Genomic DNA, 19,370 nt, shown 5'->3' on the forward strand with positions numbered 1-19,370 from the left:
AAGTCATTCAGGGTGTAATGGGGCTTGGAATAAGAGGTCCTAACTCAGTGCCACAAGGCAGAGCACATGGGTAAATACAGATCTGTGCCGCACGGATTGTACACACAAAGATCCACTGACTGAAAAGAGCATAAGAAAATGTGGAAAGCTTTTAAATTTATGCAGATTAAAGTTGCTACAAAATTACCGGCCTTCAGTTATGATAAACAAATTACTAAACCATGCAGACCTAAAACATGTAGCATAATCAGGTATGGGTGTAATTTCTATATGTACAGCTGGTGCAGTGTTTATGTCACTTTGACACAAAGTAATTTATTGTACAGACACTGAAATTATACATTTTACAGCCATTAAAATAAAAAGAGAAAATAGTTCAATGTGTCTGGTGTCTATGAGCCTGGGAAACGGAAAAGGGGGATGGAAAAGTCTCATGTGAGATAGTGGTGGAGTTGACTTCCTAGAGGATGCAGGGTTCCAAAGAAGTGATGGGTACACCCATCTGTAAACCTCAAAGGACCATGTAACTGCCTCCAAAGGTCTCTGCAGGGTTGCAATATTTTATTACGTTACTATATTCCCTGAAAAACGGGACTACAAGGAAAATTGGAACTCTAAATATTTATGGAGCAATGTATCAAAGCAAATCAGGTGCTATTCTGGGCCAAAGTGATCTCTCAAAATTTAGGGCAATGCATCCGAAATAGTACCTTTTTGTATCGATGCATTTCCCCTCCGATTCATTATTTAAACATATATATATATATATATGATCAAGTTCTACATTTTAAGTTTTTGTTTTGTTTGAATATTCTTAATGCACCTGCACTTTTCCCATAACTGCATAATATACACCATTCACCTGTTGATGGCATGCAGACTCACAGCAAGAGCCTTTAGCCAGAACCACAAGATATCTGTATGGGGGTATTTAAAGAAACAAGCCACTGCCCAAATAAAATAACTCACTATTTAGTAGATATACCACCAATAAAAATAGGCATGTATTTCATTGTGCCTTTGCAAGCCCTCCACTTCAAACCTCGTCCAGACTTTCTCTGGCTGTCCAATCACAGACTTCCCAATGCAACTCAATGAGAAATCTTTGCAAGGCAGGTGCTCTGGGTAATTGCTGCCCTTGAGTTTAGCTCCACACAAACTAGGAAGTAACAAACAGTTTTCCGATTGACAGCAACAAGGGTGTGCAACATGATAATTTATAAAAGTGCCAATTTCTATTAAAATCTGCACATTTCATAAAATGAAAAAAAATAGGACATATTCTTCACACAAACCATTTTAAAAACGTGTCCCTTTAACATGAACTCAATATTATTGAAGTTCAGCAGACATTAAATATTTGCCAATATTTATACAGAATAAATAACTGCAACAGAATTATGGGAATGTATGTTTTTGTTAAGGATCTTTGGAATATATCTGGTAGGAGAAAAAGTTTTTTGCCAATTATAAACGGTTATAAATGTTAAGGCTCCATATGAAAGCGGAGGATCACTAGATAAGAACACGTTTCCCATGTCAAACAAATGTCTGAAAACACGCCAAACTATGCAGGAAGGACAATGAGGCAGCCGCAATGCCAAGCTCTAAATACACTTCCTTCCCCTAGTGCACTAAAGATAAAACACATCTGTCACCCCTGTCCCCACAATGACCACTGAAGAGAGCTTTTCTAAAGAGCTTCATGCTCCCAAACTCCGCAGGGTGCTTCTGGGCATTAATTTATGACTTTGTAAAATAGAAGTTTAAAGAACACACAGCATAGGGTGCTGGACCAGGACATGAATATCCATATCACGGGTAGCCAAGATACGGCACTCCAGTGATTGTGAACTACATCTCCCAATCCCATAATGCTGGAGATGCACCTGGGAGCCCACGGCATCTGGAATGCCAGATGCTGACCTATACGGTGACTGCAGTTTCTGACACATATATTAATACAAAGCATACTTACCAGCAGCCCCAAACTCAGCAGGATAGTCCCTTCTAGAGACACCTGAGAACAGCACTGTGCCTGTGGGTGCACAAGTGACTGCAGTACAAATACACCGTATTTCGGCACATACACAAGCACTTCAGTAGTTTGGACGCCTTGGCATGCAGCCTGCCTTCTTTGCATGGATGGCTGGATGACACTCCACTGCACACAGAGCAAGTTATTGGTGATGCAAACCGTTTCTTCCCTGTCCTGCTCTTATAGCCAAGAATTTAAAAGAGCAAGGCTTTAAATTTCAAGTCCTAAACCCAGGCCTTAAAAATATTAGATACTGCAAGCCTGGACAGAACATGGCATATTCTCCACGCCAGGTGACTTATAACTAACCAATGGCTAGTGCAAATGTTAAACCCTGATTAGAGAATGCACAGAAACAAAAAAAACACAATCAACAAAATGTTGCACCCAACTGAACTAGAGTCACCCTAATTGAGCTTGGAAGATTGACACGACAGAAGCTACAGAATGTGCACTCTGTTTCTTTTTTTCTAGACTAATATTTACCAAATTGGGTACAAGAGAAGGAAGTTGGCGCACACAATGGATAAATACTGTGAGAATCTGAAATATATATAAGAAACCTTCATAGGGCAATATATATACGTAAGTAATAAGATATAAGTGTAACTAGGAGCACTCACAATTTAGAGAGCCATATAAGTCTCATATTGCTCTCTAAATTGTGAGTGCTCCTACTTACACTTATATCTTTTTACTTACATATACACACACACACATATATATATATATATATATATATATATATATATAGCGCTAATACAATGTTAAACAATAATCTGCACACCAGTCAAGCCATAAAACTTGCTTTTCCCGCAGAAATCCCAAATCTGCAGTGATGTTACAACCGCAAAGGATTCTGGGTGGGCATATGCAAATTAGTTTAACCCCTTAAGGACACATGACATGTGTGACATGTCCTGATTCCCTTTTATTCCAGAAGTTTGGTCCTTAAGGGGTTAACAAAGAATCACATTTTTGCCTCATTCCATTTTAAACATGGATTCCTTTTAATCTGTGTTTGCTGTATACAACTGCTTGGAACACAATTTAGGAAAAGATGCAAAACCAGTGAACCACTCATGGACAGCTGTTTCGTTGTTAATGCAACTCTTCAGCATGAGGTTGGTTACTGGTTTGCTTATTTATCCATTGTGTGCGCCAACCTCCTTCTCTTGTACCCAATTCCATGTATGTAAGTGTTTAAGGTGACATAACACTTGTGTGGTTTGACACACACTGGGATATATTCAACGTATTCTATTTTCTGTGTTTTAGCACCATTTATACACCTTTTTTTGTTCTTTAATATTTACCAAACCATGACCTCTAGGATCACAATTGTTTGTGGGGTGTACCAAAGAAAACCGTTTCCCCCCAAAAAACCAAAAACCAAAAACAAAACTCCTGACTACATATTAGGGAAACGATTCCAGCCCTTCCAGCTGCAATAATGAGAAAGATTAAGTCTGCTATAGAGTTTATCACGTAAGCATCATATGCAAGGGAAGTAAGCGATGGGGTTAGCTATGAAAGAGGATACACTTATTTTAGATAAGGCTCTATAGGAAGGAAAGAGGGGGGGGGGGGGGAGGAGTGGTCATTTGTGTCCTGAGCAATACAGGAACTTATTTAATGCAGAGTAATAATTCAGAGATAATCATAGAAACAGAAAGGGGAGAGTATTTCGTTTTGCATTAGGGGACAGCGAGTCATCGAATACAAACTCCAGAACTTACAGAGTGAGGGATTTTTTGAGTATTCGATTACAGGTTTTATTAAATAAATAAATAAAATCAACACTACAGGCACCAGATGCTGCAAACATTACTCAATTTTTTTTTTTTTTTGTGAAACATGAAAACAAAACAAGCAAAAAAACAACAAAAAAAACAACTGCATCACGACAAGCCCTTTATCTGCATTTTCCATATTTTAGGGATAAGATGCCAAAAGGAAAATGTAATACTGCAGAAGTTCTACAATGAATAATGTATTTTCATATACCTCCCAAGTCCCAACATTTTACATTTACAAACAGGGAAACTTATTTTAGGGGTGTGAGTGGGGTGTAGCCGTTCTAAAACATTTTAGGGAACTTACTAGTTGACAACTTATACATTTTGTAAAATATAATTTGGAACAAGAACAATGTATCTTATTCACACAGACCGATTCCTAAACACATTTATTGCAGTTTGAAGACACATTGCTGGGAGTATTATTACTGTGGAGCTCTGTTATACACTCAGGCACATTACTGGGAGTATTATTGCTGTGGAGCTCTGTTATACACTCAGGCACATTACTGGGAGTATTATTGCTATGGAGCTCTGTTATACACTCAGACACATTACTGGAAGTATTATTGCTGTGGAGCTCTGTTATACACTCAGACACATTACTGGAAGTATTATTGCTGTGGAGCTCTGTTATACACTCAGACACATTACTGGGAGTATTATTGCTGTGGAGCTCTGTTATACACTCAGACACATTACTGGGAGTATTATTGCTATGGAGCTCTGTTATACACTCAGACACATTACTGGAAGTATTATTGCTGTGGAGCTCTGTTATACACTCAGACACATTACTGGGAGTATTATTGCTGTGGAGCTCTGTTATACACTCAGACACATTACTGGGAGTATTATTGCTATGGAGCTCTGTTATACACTCAGACACATTACTGGAAGTATTATTGCTGTGGAGCTCTGTTATACACTCAGACACATTACTGGGAGTATTATTGCTATGGAGCTCTGTTATACACTCAGACACATTACTGGAAGTATTATTGCTGTGGAGCTCTGTTATACACTCAGACACATTACTGGGAGTATTATTGCTGTGGAGCTCTGTTATACACTCAGACACATTACTGGGAGTATTATTGCTATGGAGCTCTGTTATACACTCAGACACATTACTGGAAGTATTATTGCTGTGGAGCTCTGTTATACACTCAGACACATTACTGGAAGTATTATTGCTGTGGAGCTCTGTTATACACTCAGACACATTACTGGAAGTATTATTGCTGTGGAGCTCTGTTATACACTCAGACACATTACTGGGAGTATTATTGCTATGGAGCTCTGTTATACACTCAGACACATTACTGGAAGTATTATTGCTGTGGAGCTCTGTTATACACTCAGACACATTACTGGAAGTATTATTACTGTGGAGCTCTGTTATACACTCAGGCACATTACTGGGAGTATTATTGCTGTGGAGCTCTGTTATACACTCAGACACATTACTGGAAGTATTATTGCTGTGGAGCTCTGTTATACACTCAGACACATTACTGGAAGTATTATTGCTGTGGAGCTCTGTTATACACTCAGACACATTACTGGAAGTATTATTGCTGTGGAGCTCTGTTATACACTCAGACACATTACTGGAAGTATTATTGCTGTGGAGCTCTGTTATACACTCAGACACATTACTGGGAGTATTATTGCTATGGAGCTCTGTTATACACTCAGACACATTACTGGGAGTATTATTGCTGTGGAGCTCTGTTATACACTCAGACACATTACTGGGAGTATTATTGCTATGGAGCTCTGTTATACACTCAGACACAGCAACTATATGGAGCTCCTAGAAAAGAGGGATATTAGGATAGAAAAGAGAGACTGAGGGATTTAGGTCCAACATACTTGGGTGGTATGTGTAGAAATAGAGAACATGAGAAGAACATACAACAGGTATGTACATGCACTATTCTAAATCTCTCAAGTGTCCTGGATTTGGTAGAGCAGTCCTGATCTTTTCCCCCCTGCTGCTACACATGCATATCAGGCTAGTAAGCCAGATTTTCAGAGGATGCAGATCGATTCATTGACGTGTCCACCAATACACACTCCTTGCCCAGTCTCAATTGCATACTTGGATTTGGAGGTTGGGAAATATCCTAATTTTACATATGAGTTTTGGGAGGTGAATGTATTTTAGTCACCGACGTGACTGTACTGACAGTATAAAAAGCTGTGAATGTGTCCAAACAGAATTTCCAAACAGAGAAAGTAACATGAAATGTACCAGCCAAACACCTCTGTAATACACAAAACACAGCCTTTGGTCTTTGATTCATAACATACGGAAAGCACAGCAGACATGAAATGTGTTATGATACAACAACAAAAATACATACATTAAAAATAAAATATATAAACAGACATTAATAAGGATTAAACTTACCTAAATCTAGTACAGCTTAAATAGATTTAGGGTGATGCACGCAAGGGGAGACTGTCATACATGCTGAAAGGAAAAGAGGTAAAAGAACATTACTAATCTGTCCATGACATTATTACCAGCTTTCTATACAGGGCTATACTCTGTGGTCAGTCCATCATTTTGCGTATTTTTGTTAGTTACCAAACGTAATTACTGAAAGTCCAAATCTTTGCACACACTTCTGATTTCATTTCTTTTTTTTGTATTTGACAATTTTTATTTTGCAATAAAGAAAGCAGGGAGGTGGGTACAGAAGGCAAAAGGGTATTAGGTTGGTTAGATAAAGGTTATAAAGAACGTCACAAGCGTTATCAGAGATACAGTAGATAATCAGGGCTCAGTGATTCAGATATTGTGATACCATAAATGCTTTATGTATACTGTATTACCCAGAATATACATTACGACCATATCGTGTGATCGCGGGTCTCAGTTGTTTACATCAAGTCGGACGTGGCTTGGGTATACAATTCTATATTATTTGCGTATTATTTGCGTGGTTGGTAGCTTTGGGTGAAGGGTAGGTGGGGGAAGGGGGTCGGGCTAGGGGTAGGGTGGTGGGTGTATGGTGTAGGTTGGTTCAGTGTATGTATTCTGATTTCATTTCTAACATACACTTTTGGTTATAAATAAATGAATGGCAGTGGCATTCAGCCACAGAAAAACAATGAACACAAACCCCCCCATCTTTTTTTAAAGCCCCTTCACAAGCTTTATTTTAAACCCGTTCAGTATCATTTGTATCGGCTGCAATGATGTGTTCTGTGATAAGTACATCCATCCAGTGCATTCAAGTTCTCCAATTTATAGTTTTGTAGAAGTTCCAATTTCCCAGTTAATAGAATGACTGTAACCAGACTGGAGAGAGCAGTGCGTACACACACACACACACACACACACACGGAATACGGTAATTTTATCTGGAAGGCACTCTTTATTTGGAGTCAGGTAGTAAAAATAAAATAAAAAATTCTAGAATGACCAAATTGGATCACAGAATTCAGCATTTGAGAACAAAACAACGACAAATCTTAGAATCTGCCTACTAATATTTTCAGTTCAACACTGGTTGGGAATGCAGCAGAACATCCATCGATCCATGTAGATTCATTATGTCTAGACAGCTAGCTCACCATAGCATTCAGTGATTAAGCCAGCAATGGCTGCTCTGAATACACTATGTTTAACAGCGCTGTAACAACATGAACTGCAACTTCTTTTCTAAAATGTACTGATGTATGTGGGCAGAAAATCTATTCATTTTATTTCCATTTAAAAAATATAATATGGTAACTAAGAGGCTCATAATTTGTATATCAATTCCAACTCTCTCCTTGACCCTGTTCAATCTGACTTCCACCCCCTCCACTCTACTGAGACTGCTCTTATAAAAGTTACTAATGACCTAATTGCAGCTAAATCCCAAGGCCACTACTCCATACTAATTCTTCTTGACCTCTCTGCTGCCTTTGACACCATTGACCATGTTCTCCTTCTCCAAACTCTTCAATAACTCAGTCTCTGTGACTCTGAATGAGCGTTGGGAGAGATAGTAGGAAAACCAGAGTCTCCTTTTCTAATGATACCTCCCCCCTTCATCCTGTCTCAGTTGGAGTCCCCCATGGCCCTGTCCCTTTCCGCTAGGGGTCAAACGACAGTAGCACATTACCAAGCACGCAAAGTATGTAGGATTTCACAACCAGCTTAAACATGAAACGGATTTAAAATGGAAAACAAAAAAAACTAAACTAAAGACAAGTCCTCATACAGACTGTATTTATTTAAAGAATCCAAAGAAACAACCGGTACAATAAGACATTCTAGTTATGCCATTGCAAAGACTGTCTAATGGTAAATTAAGTCTAAATTCGACCAATCCTCTGGTTGTTGTGCCTTTTTTGCCCTTATAAATGATTGACTAATCAATCCCAAAATGTAACAATTTGTCAGATTGATTATCTGATCAAAAAACAGGTGTGGGAATACACTGCATATTAGAAAGCAGTATAGGGCACATGCTGTGTGTGGGCTGGCTCAGTGTTTGTATGGGGGTGCCTGTAGTTGTGTTTGTTGGTGGAATGGTATATTTGCGTTGGATGAGTGTTGTGGGTTGGTCAACCTGTGTGTGTGAGGAGGACTCACCTCACAATATTCCATTAGAATAGTTTATTGCCCCACACGCCCATGCAGTCAGGGTGCACCTTTTTTTTTTTTTTTTTTAATTCTTTATTTTTGCAGCGCATATGAGGGTAACATACAGGCATGTGGTACCCCAAAGGCAATATACATGCATATTTCAAAACAAAGATTATGTAACATGGAGAGCAATGGGGTATGGTAGTACAATGCACTAGTTTTTTGTTTTACAATCAAGCTTAATACATGCTATTTAGGCAGGTTATAAATTGAGATTCTATCAACATTAATTATAATAGGCTAGCTTTGGTAGGTAATTCGGTTGCTATAACATAGTTTTAACATAGAGCCTATACATTTCTAAAGCAATTTGTTATGTTTAGCGTTTCAGCGTTATCAGGTTTATTAACAATTGACATTCAGATTTTCACGCTGGTATTCAGAGACAGTGAGTTGGTAGTCTAGTGATGTTGTGTAAAATCGCAAGCTGGGCAAGTTACAAGTTGCTATGGCAAGGCTGCGGTCTGTGCTAAGTGTGGTGTGCTGGGCAACACCTGGCCTATCCCTACATTGAGTGTAACCGGCTAAAGAGAAATACAGTGCTTAAATGCCCCAGCAGTAAACAATTCTTAATCGCCTCAGCAGTACACAATATGGACCAATGCTTAAGGCATAGGTGTAGTACAGAAGCGTAATGTTTAGTGTCCACCTGGGTGTCCTGATGCTCAAGAGTTCTTTGGGGTCGCTAATGTGGCAAGTTTGCCGTCGGTGGCCTGCTGGTGCGTGGACATGAGGCCCCAGGTATAGTCTCTTTCAGCCGATGCCCCTTTGATGGAAGCGGGGTGTATTTGTCGCTGGGTCTCGGCGTCTTGCCACACTGTGTTGTACACGGTGTCCAGATGAGCTTCGTAGTGTGTAGGTGAGTATCCGGAGTGGCATCGTGCCCAAGGGCATTTCACCCGTCTGTAGCGTGGGTAGCTTGTGTAGGGCTGCCAGTTGCCGCTTTATGCGAGTATTCCAGAAGCGGTTTTGTTGTGCCGTGAATCTCTGCATGAGCTCAGTCCATTGCAGCTGTGACGGCCGCGTGGTCTTCATGCGTTTCCCGCTGCCAGCCGCCATTTTAGGTGTGCCTTGTAGGGGCTTGCGGTCTCGTGTGCCTGGAACAGGCTTGTGCTGTTGTCTCTGCCGGTTCTTTTGAATGTCGAGTGCGGGCCGAGATGACCCCCGCCGGCCCGGAGGTCGGAGGTCGCGTCTGCGGTGTTACCAACAAGGAGAGCGGCCGCCTCTCCCTGGCTCGGCCGCATGTAGGCCCCGTGTACTTTGCCTGGGATCCCGGGTTTTGAGAGTCTCGTTTGTGGGTTCCTTCAGTGCCCCCGGGTTTCCCCAGCTCGTCCTGTGTCCTCTGCCTTGTGGGTGAGTCGGTGTTCGGGGTATTTATCCCCATTATCGCTGTTTCTTGCAGGAGCTGATGTACCGCACGTCGGCAGCCAGGCTCCGCCCCAGGGTGCCCCTTCTATGCTGGGTGCACCAAGTGAATTCCTAATTTGCTTTACAGCAGCGATGGGTTTGTCCCTGCGACCTGAGCCAACTGACAGGCAGAAAGTCAGGTCCGATCGCATTTAAGACCGCTGGGATCTGAGAAACTGCAGTTTGAGTACTAACTACGGATTTATCTCTTCAATATTAATCGCTTCTTTCCTTGGTCATGCCTTCCTCCAGAATATAAAAAAAAATAAAAAAATTTAACTAAGCAATTAAAATGACCTTCAATGACCACCCTGAGGGCTACATTTGAGTTGGTCTACAGTGCAGTTTTAACCAGTGATAGAACTAAAGCCTTCAATACATCGATTATCCACCTGCTGTGAACGGTGTATAAACCCTAATCCCCCTATAGCTCTTCATAGGATAGGGTTGTGAAAGAAGTAAATTAATATCTGAAGCCAAGGCTTTCACTGTCGGAAGTCAGCACAATAACCGGTTTCCCAAGTGTAACATGACAGACACACGGCTAAAACACGCTAATTTATAATGGTACCCAGTGCGACGTTTAAACACAAAAGGCATAATGGACTTGTTAAAACATGGCCCTTAACCCTTTTTAGGACCATTAGAGGTAGGACCACATTTTTGCTACCAAAGCAGGTAAAGAAGTATTACAATCAATATTACTTTGATAACTTAAACCATTCTAAAAGTCATCTCACAAGTTGAAAGCCAAGTTATCAAATTAATTCACAGATATATTAAACACGAAGGCCAGCTCCAGAAATGCACTCCCAAAATACAGCTCTCCAAGGCACAGTAGAAACCACATACCATGAAGCAATTAGTCCCACATTAAAGGCTCAGACTAAACAAAAATTAATGTTTTTTTTTTTTTTTTTTTTTTTTCTCTTCTATTTCAGTTTTGCCACTTAATTCATTAGACATAGTAAATTCAATTAAGGACCACAAAAATAAATTAACCTTTTTTTTCTCCCTTAGTCATACTATGTAACAGCAGCCACCTGAAGGGGTTAATGACAACACATGGATTTAAATCTGTAAGCAGCATTCAGAAATGATCTCATATTGAAATATAAATTATATCAATTAATAGGAACTCTGTCTAGTATGACCAGCAAGAGATCTTAAAGAAACACCATGCGTTTTATAGATAAGAAATGCTCAATAGGCCCTCGCCATAGGAAAGCATTGCTTCAATGCTTTCCTATGAGGATTTAACGGACGCTGGATGTCCTCATGCAGAGAGTGAGGTGACAGTTTCTCTAAAATGGCAATGATTTACATTGCAGGACTAAGAGGGACAGTGACACTGCACCCAGACCACTTCAATGGCATTAAGTGGTCTGGGTGCCTAGAGTGTCCATTTAATGCCAGAGGCTTCAATAAGAAGTCTTTAAACTTGCAGTTGACACTCTCAGCCCATCAGTTGCTCCCCATTGAGGAAAGTAAGAGAAAAAGGTACGTATCTTTTTTTACTTGAAGCCTCGAACACGGACCAGAAATGCAAGGGCAGAATGATCTGGCACCGGCATGCAGGCTTTGAGGTTCATTAACGGTTTAAGATATTCAGGTCATACGGCGCCTGGGACCTTATCATACCATAATAACTTCAGTGTGATGATGTTGTTGTGGTGCCATAGTGGTCCCTTAATCATAGCCTTCTTCATGGTTTTGCACCTATCCATTGGGCATATGCCATAGAAGGTTTGTATGTCCAAAGCAAGAACAGCTTCCTCCTGTGATGTGTTTGATTAACTGTCCCTTTACATGTCTACCAGCAGCTTTTATTTTATAGGATTATTTACAGGATACATTTATACCAAAAATAAATAAACAAACTCTGGATCTGACTGATCATTGCGGAGATTCCTATATCCTCTAAAGGAATTAGAGGGGGTTAATTAGCTCATCCAAATCCATTTCCAGCTAGGAATCATCTCCTTCAATCTGACCTCCGACAATGAGAATTTCTCGTTTCCTACTAGGGAATTACTGGGAATAGACATGGTTAGACTTACATACTACAATATATGGCTCAACAGGAAAACAAAAAAAATAACAAAAAAGACTTTTTCCCTTCAAGGTAATTAACTGTACGTTTATTTATTACCGGCATTTATAAAGCACCAACAAATCCCGCAGCGCTGTACATTTGGGAAAAGACAAACACAATAAGAACAGACCGATACAACAGGTAGAGGACCCTGCCCATGAGCTTACAATCTAAAGGTACATTGGACGTGCATTGGCAGAACACATAAAATAAGGGAGTACAGGTGGAACCCGATGGGCCATCAAAATCTGATTACACAAAGCGATTTCCACTTACCACCTGTTGCTTGTAAAGTACCTAGGATGCCTTAAATGGAAATTCAAGGCACCATAATCACTTCTCACATTGGAGTTGCTATGGTGCTTGGAGTCCCCTGGTCTGGTCCCACAGTTCAGAGTTTAACAATTTCTGAATGGTTTATCATTGCATAAAGGTGCGAGGCTGCCTACAGCATGGCCCACATTGGCACTAGAGTTAATGTATTAGAGAGGTACCTGGATGTAGCTGGCCAGTGATCCTTGTTCAGGGTTAAACTTCTCAAAATCAGGCTAACCCTGTGACTGAACCAGGGGACTCCAATCACCAGGCACCATAATCATGTCAAAGATATTAAATGGTTATAGAACCTAGAGAGTTTCTTTAAGGGATTTCCTACTGTGCAATCTTAACCATCTTAAATAGATCCATGCTTGACATGTGATTGCATTTAATAATAGCCAGGTTTGTAAGGGAGGTCCACTTTATATGTGCAGTATACCTGGAATAAAAGCAGCTTGACATTTCAATGTAGAAGAGCGTTTCTCAGAATTGGAACGGACGTTCTGTGAAACAGACAACATTCTCTAGTGTACCATTAAGTTAAAAAATAATAAAAATTTACTGTTCTGCATAGTTTCTTTTACACAATAATAAAACAGTTTTACCAGTGCTAAATTACAAATGGGGGTGAGGGTTTGGAGATTTTGTGAGATACATATTGTGTTCCCCGGGCCAAGAGTCAATGCATTGGACACATTAAAAGTAGCTTAATTTAACGGTCACGAATCTAGAGGCATCGCTGGGGACACCTCCTTCGACCTTTCCAAGTATTTTATAGAAAGCTGACATTGTCAGAAGCTACTGTATAAACGAGTAAGTTGAATATTTATGGCTTGGGAAATGCTGTGTGATTTATATGCCAGTCCTCTGTAACAGTTTATGAATCACTGACAGAATAGAACATAATAAACAAACAGGGAATGTTCCTTAAAAGCCCGGAGAGAACACATTAAATGGAAGTTTGGCACTCCTGAATTTGAAGGGAAAATTTGATTTATTTAATTTAAAGAATCCTTTCTAAATATTGTACTGACCCATTAATTAGCACCATTATTGAATTAAAAAATAAATAAATAAAAAAGTCTAGGCCATTTGTGGCAGCATGGAACGGGTTGAATGTACTATATAAATCTATCAAGCTGTGTACTCACTTTAGCACCGACAACTTGGCTGCTTCTCATTCAAGAAAAAAAATACAAATGAGAAACAAACACTCACACCAGAGTGGAAGGTAGCACAGGCGCCAGTCACTTACAAGAAAAAGTTTTGTTTTCTTTTTTATGAGAGAAGGAGCTAGTAAATCAGGGTGCATGATGCTGTACTCTCATTATAGAAAATAGAGGAGATGGAATTCCTGAAACTTTCGTAGAGGTAACAGAACATTTTTTTATGGAAAACGTGAATAGGAGGGTGGCTAGACTTTGAGAATTTCCAAAAACCACCAACTGTTATCTACCCTGATATATTTTTACATATTGCTGGGTGTTAAATAGCCCGTGAGTAAAAGGCTCAGAGAGATCATCATCATCTAGCCTCCATCTAGCCTCCAGGAACAATCCCCTTTTTCATCAGCAGTCAATTTATGCAATCCGTGTAATTTTAGCATCCTCTGCATTTTTAAACCAGATACACAGTAGCCGTCAATGTTAAATAAAATTCGGGAAGTGACTTCATTCATCTTGGAACATTAACGGGGTTAATATATACGTAAGCAAAAACCAGATAGGGGTGCAAAAAGTCAGGGGTAGAGCGAACAGCTGCTGTATGGCAAATGGAAATTCATATCAGTTAGTCTCCCAGGTGTTACATAGACCGGATGATCACAGCTAGTTATACAAATAAGGGAGAAAAGGTAACAGCCAGTGGTGGACAGGATTCTTAAAGGGACACTAGAGTCACCAGAACAACTACAACTTAAGGGAGTTGTTCTGGTGAGTATAATAGCTCCCTTCAGGCATTTTTATGTAAACACTGCCCACTGGAGGGGCTTCCTGGCTCAGGGCTGCACAGTAAGCAGTCCTGCCGTTCAGCGTCCCCACGCTCTGCATGGGGACACTGAATTTTCCTCAAAGAGATGCATTGATAAAGGAATAAAATGCATCTCTATGAGGAGGTCCTGATCAGCTAAAACAGCATTTGGCTCTGCCCCATGCCGATGATAGCCAATGCATTGGATTGGCTAAAAATCGGCCATTTTGATTATGTCACAAAGGGGGCGAAGCCAGTGCCGGCAGACCCACGCGGCGGTGGAAACAAGCAGGGCCGGACTGGCCCACCGGGATACCGGGAAATTTCCCGGTGGGCCGTCGGCAACTGGGGCCGGGGTGACCTGCGGCCGCAGGGAGAACTTGAAAGGCGGCCGCAGGGGAAGCTTTTCATGAGGCCGGGAGCAGGCTCTTCTGGGGGAGCAGGCTGTTCTGTCTCTGCTCCCCCTCCCTCGCGCGCAGCTTAATGAGACCGGAGCCGGAATATGACGTCATATTCCGGCCCCGGTCTTTCTAGCGCGCAAGGGAGGGGGAGCAGAGACAGAACAGCCTGCTCCCCCAGAAGAGCCTGCTCCCGGCCTCATGAAAAGCTTCCCCTGCGGCCGCCTTTCAAGTTCTTCCTGCAGCCGCCAGCACAGCTACCAGTCTGCCCACCCACAGGCAGTGGCGTACTACTTCAATAAAATGTAAGTAGTCATTTTATGTGATGGGGCTAAATTAATTAAAGGGGGGGGGGGGGGGGGGGGTGGATAATGGATTAATTAAATAATTAAAGGGGAGGGAGGTTTAATTAAGGGGGGGTGTATTAATTAAGGGGGGAGTGAGTATTAATTAAGGGGGTGTATTAATTAAGGGGGTGTATTAATTAAGGGGGGAGTGAGTATTAATTAAGGGGGTGTATTAATTAAGGGGGTGTATTAATTAAGGGGGGAGTGAGTATTAATTAAGGGGGTGTATTAATTAAGGGGGGAGTGAGTATTAATTATGGGGGGTGTATTAATTAAGGAGGGTGTATTAATTAAGGGGGTGTGAGTATTAATTAAGGGGGTGTATTAATTAAGGGGGGTGTATTAATTAAGGGGGGTGTAATAATTAAGGGGGTGTATTAATTAAAGGGGGTGTATTGATTAATTAAGGGGGTGTATTAATTAAGGGGGAGTGTGTATTAATTAAGGGGGTGTATTAATTAAGGGGGAGTGAGTATTAATTAAGGGGGGTGTATTAATTAAGGGGTGTATTAATTAAGGGGGGAGTGAGTATTAATTAAGGGGGGAGTGAGTATTAATTAAGGGGGGGTATTAATTAAGGGGGTGTATTAATTAAGGGGGGGTGTTAATTAAGGGGGGTGTATTAATTAAGGGGGGTGGATTAATTAAGGGGGGAGTATTAATTAAGGGGGGAGTGAGTATTAATTAAGGGGGTGTATTAATTAAGGGGTGTGTGGATTAATTAAGGGGGGAGTGAGTATTAATTAAGGGGGTGTATTAATTAAGGGTGTGTTAATTAAGGGGGGTGTATTCATTAAGTGGGTGTATTAATTAAGGGTGAGTGAGTGTTAATTAAGGGGGGTGTATTAATTAAGGGGGTGTATTAATTAAGGGGGGAGTGAGTATTAATTAAGGGGGGTGTATTAATTAAGGGGGTGTATTAACTAAGGGGGGTGTATTAATTAAGGGGGGTGTGTTAATTAAGTGGGTGTATTAATTAAGGGTGAGTGAGTGTTAATTAAGGGGGGTGTATTAATTAAGGGGGTGTATTAATTAAGGGGGGTGGATTAATTAAGGGGGGAGTGAGTATTAATTAAGGGGGGTGTATTAATTAAGTGGGTGTATTAATTAAGGGGGGTGTATTGATTAATTAAGGCGGGAGTGAGTATTAATTAAGGGGGGTGTGGATTAATTAAGGGGGTTGTATTAAGGGGGTGTATTAATTAAGGGGTTTGTGTATTAATTAAGGGGGGTGTATTAATTAAGGGGGGAGTGAGTATTAATTAAGTGTGGTGTATTAAGGGGGAGTGAGGATTAATTAAGGGGTGAGTGGATTAATTAAGGGGGGTGTATTAATGGGGGTGTGGGTTAATTAAGGGGGGTCTATTCATTAAGGGGGTGTATTAAGGGGGAGTGAGGATTAATTAAGGGGTGAGTGGATTAATTAAGGGGGATGTATTAATTAAGGGGTGTGGATTAATTAAGGGGTGTGTGGATTAATTAAGGGGGGTGTATTAAGGGGGAGTGAGGATTAATTAAGGGGGTGTAATAATTAAGGGGTGTGTGGATTAATTAAGGGGGGTGTATTAATTAAGGGGTGTGTTGATTAATTAAAGGGGTGTATTAATTAAGGGGGAGTGAGGATTAATTAAGGGGGGTGTATTAATTAAGGGGGGTGAGGATTTATTAAGGGGGGTGTATTAATTAAGGGGTGTGTGGATTAATTAAAGGGGGCTGTGGATTAAAGAATTAAAGGGGGAGGTTTACATAATGGGGGTGCAGGTTTTTTTTATTAAGGGGGTTGCAGTATTCTATTTATTAAGGGAGGATGTGCACTGCAGATTTTTGTTTTTTTGTTAAGGGGGTGTGCAGGGTTTTTATAAGGGGGTGTGCAGGTTTTTTGTTATTAAGAGGGGTTGTGCACGTTTTTGTTTTTTATTAAGGGGGTGTGCAGGGTTTTTTATTAAGGGGGTGTGCAGGATTTTTATGTGTAGGGAGTGAATGAAATTTATGCGATCGGGGTGCAGGGTTTTTATGTGTAGGGAGTGTCTGAAATTTATGTGATTGGGGTGCAGGGTTTTTATATGAAGGGCGAGACAAGGGGCTTTGTAGAAAGGGGCAGGGCAGGAGTTTTCTAGAAGGTTCTCACCAGCCCCTTTCTACAAAAGCACTGGTCTTCCCCCTTCTACAAAACTGGCGCATTTTACAAATTTTACAAGCAGTTTACAAATTTGTGCAATGTGGGTGTTTTCTTACATTTTTATTATGGGGGGGGGAGGGGTTGCCACACTCAGGGTCCGCCCCGGGTGCCAAATGCTCTAGGTACGCCCCTGCCCACAGGTACTAAAAAATATGTATGTCAGTGGAAGTGTGTGTGTGTGTGTGTCATGCTGTGTGTGTTTGTGTCTGTCTGTCATGGTGTGTGTGTATGTGTCTGTGTCATGCTGTGTGTGTGTGTGTCTGTATCATGCTGTGTGTGTGTGTGTGTCTGTCTGTCTGTGTCATGCTGTGTGTGTCTGCGTCATGCTGTGTGTGTGTGTCTGTGTCATGCTGTGTGTGTCTGTGTCATGCTGTGTATCTGTCTGTGTCATGCTGTGTGTGTGTGTCTGTATCATGCTGTGTGTCTGTCTGTGTCATGCTGTGTCTGTATCATGGTGTGTGTCTGTCATGGTGTGTGTGTATGTCTGTCATGGTGTGTGTGTGTGTGTGTGTGTGTGTCTGTCTGTGTCATGCTGTTTGTGTGTCTGTGTCATGCGGTGTGTGTGTGTCTGTATCATGCTGTGTGTCTGTCTGTGTCATGCTGTGTCTGTATCATGGTGTGTGTCTGTCATGGTGTGTGTGTGTCTGTCATGGTGTGTGTGTGTCTGTGTCATGCGGTGTGTGTGTGTCTGTATCATGCTGTGTGTCTGTCTGTGTCATGCTGTGTCTGTATCATGGTCTTTGTCTGTCATGGTGTGTGTCTGTGTGTCAGTCGTGGTGTGTGTGTGTGTGTGTGTGTGTGTGTCAGTCGTGGTGTCTGTGTGTGTTTTTAAAAATAGTGTTTTACTCACCTTTTTTTTTTTTTTCCAACGTCGTGCTGGTCTCTGCCTCTATGACTGAGATCATCAAGCTTGATGATCTCAGCCAATCCGCACTGACACAGGAAGCGCCTCTAGTGACCGTCTGAGTGTCTGTCACTAGAGGTGTCACTAGGAAGCAATGTAAACACTGCCTTTTCTCTGCAAAGTCAGTGTTTACATTCAAAAGCCTGCAGGGACATGCTATAGACACCAGAACCACTACATTAAGCTGTGTGTGTGTGCGCCTGCTAGTGAGCTTGCTTGCATGTGTATGTGTGTGTGTGTGTGTGTGTGTGTGTGCCTGCTAGTGAGTGAGCTTGTGTTTTTATGTCAATGAGCTTATGTATATTAGTGAAATTGTTTGTCTATGAGCCTGTGTATCAATGAGCTTGTGTGTGTCAGTGAGATTGTCTGTGTCTGCATGTGAGTATGCTTACTGTATAATTAAATGTTTTACTCTGAAAGGACCAATATATTATATTAGAAAAAGATATATATATATATATATATATATATATATATACATATTGCGACAATATATGGCGCAATGACTTATGGGGCTGGCATAGATTTTTTTCTCCAGGGCTGCTTTGTATCCCCAGTCCGGCCCTGGAAACAAGGTGAGTTTTAAACTTTTATAGAGGGGCTAAGGTGGGGCAAGCCACCTCAATAGTGGGTTTAGCACTATAGGATCAGGAATACAGGTTTGTGTTCCTGACCCTATAGTGATCCTTTAAACATCTGTTTAATAAGCTTTCCAAATGATTCAATACTGTTCAAAAAAGTGATTTCTATACAGAATTCATTCACCATTAAAGTCTATGGAAAGGTCTGTAGATAAATCAATTGGAATATTTCAAACACTATTGAATCATTTAGAAGCTTATGAAATCAGGGCCTTGGAGTGCAGTGAATTACATGTACAATAATTGGGTTGTTCCATTTCATTACAGCTTTCTTGTGTCCCAGTGTCGGGCATGTGTGAGATGTCACCCACAATCCCTGGAATGGATTTCATTCAAATCACAAGTCAGTATGACAATTTAAATCATGATTTTAAAACACTTTATGACACATTCTTGTTGCTTGTTATAATCTTTGATATATATATATATATATATATATATATATATATATATATATATATATATATATAATTTTTTTTTTTAAACTTAAAGTTTATTTGTTTTTGTTCACTTTTCACAAAACATTGTGGGAAGGGGTGGGGTACAGAAAGGAAAGGGAAGGGTTCAGGTACAGGGATACATTGGTTGGTTGTATTACATTGATACATGTAGTAATGCATCT

General features: G+C 40.7%; 1 protein-coding gene across 1 annotated transcript in view; it reads right to left on the reverse strand.

Annotated features, from left to right (window-relative positions):
- Positions 1-19,370, reverse strand: part of HPCAL1 (hippocalcin like 1) — a 204,524-nt gene that overhangs the window by 89,298 nt on the left and 95,856 nt on the right. The window contains exon 3 of the mRNA XM_063442164.1: positions 6,257-6,319. The gene's annotated coding sequence lies outside the window, so the exon portion shown is untranslated. The remainder of the gene's footprint in view (positions 1-6,256; positions 6,320-19,370) is intronic.

The sequence above is a fragment of the Pelobates fuscus genome, chromosome 2 (genome assembly GCF_036172605.1).
Source record: "Pelobates fuscus isolate aPelFus1 chromosome 2, aPelFus1.pri, whole genome shotgun sequence".
NCBI lineage: Eukaryota > Metazoa > Chordata > Amphibia > Anura > Pelobatidae > Pelobates > Pelobates fuscus.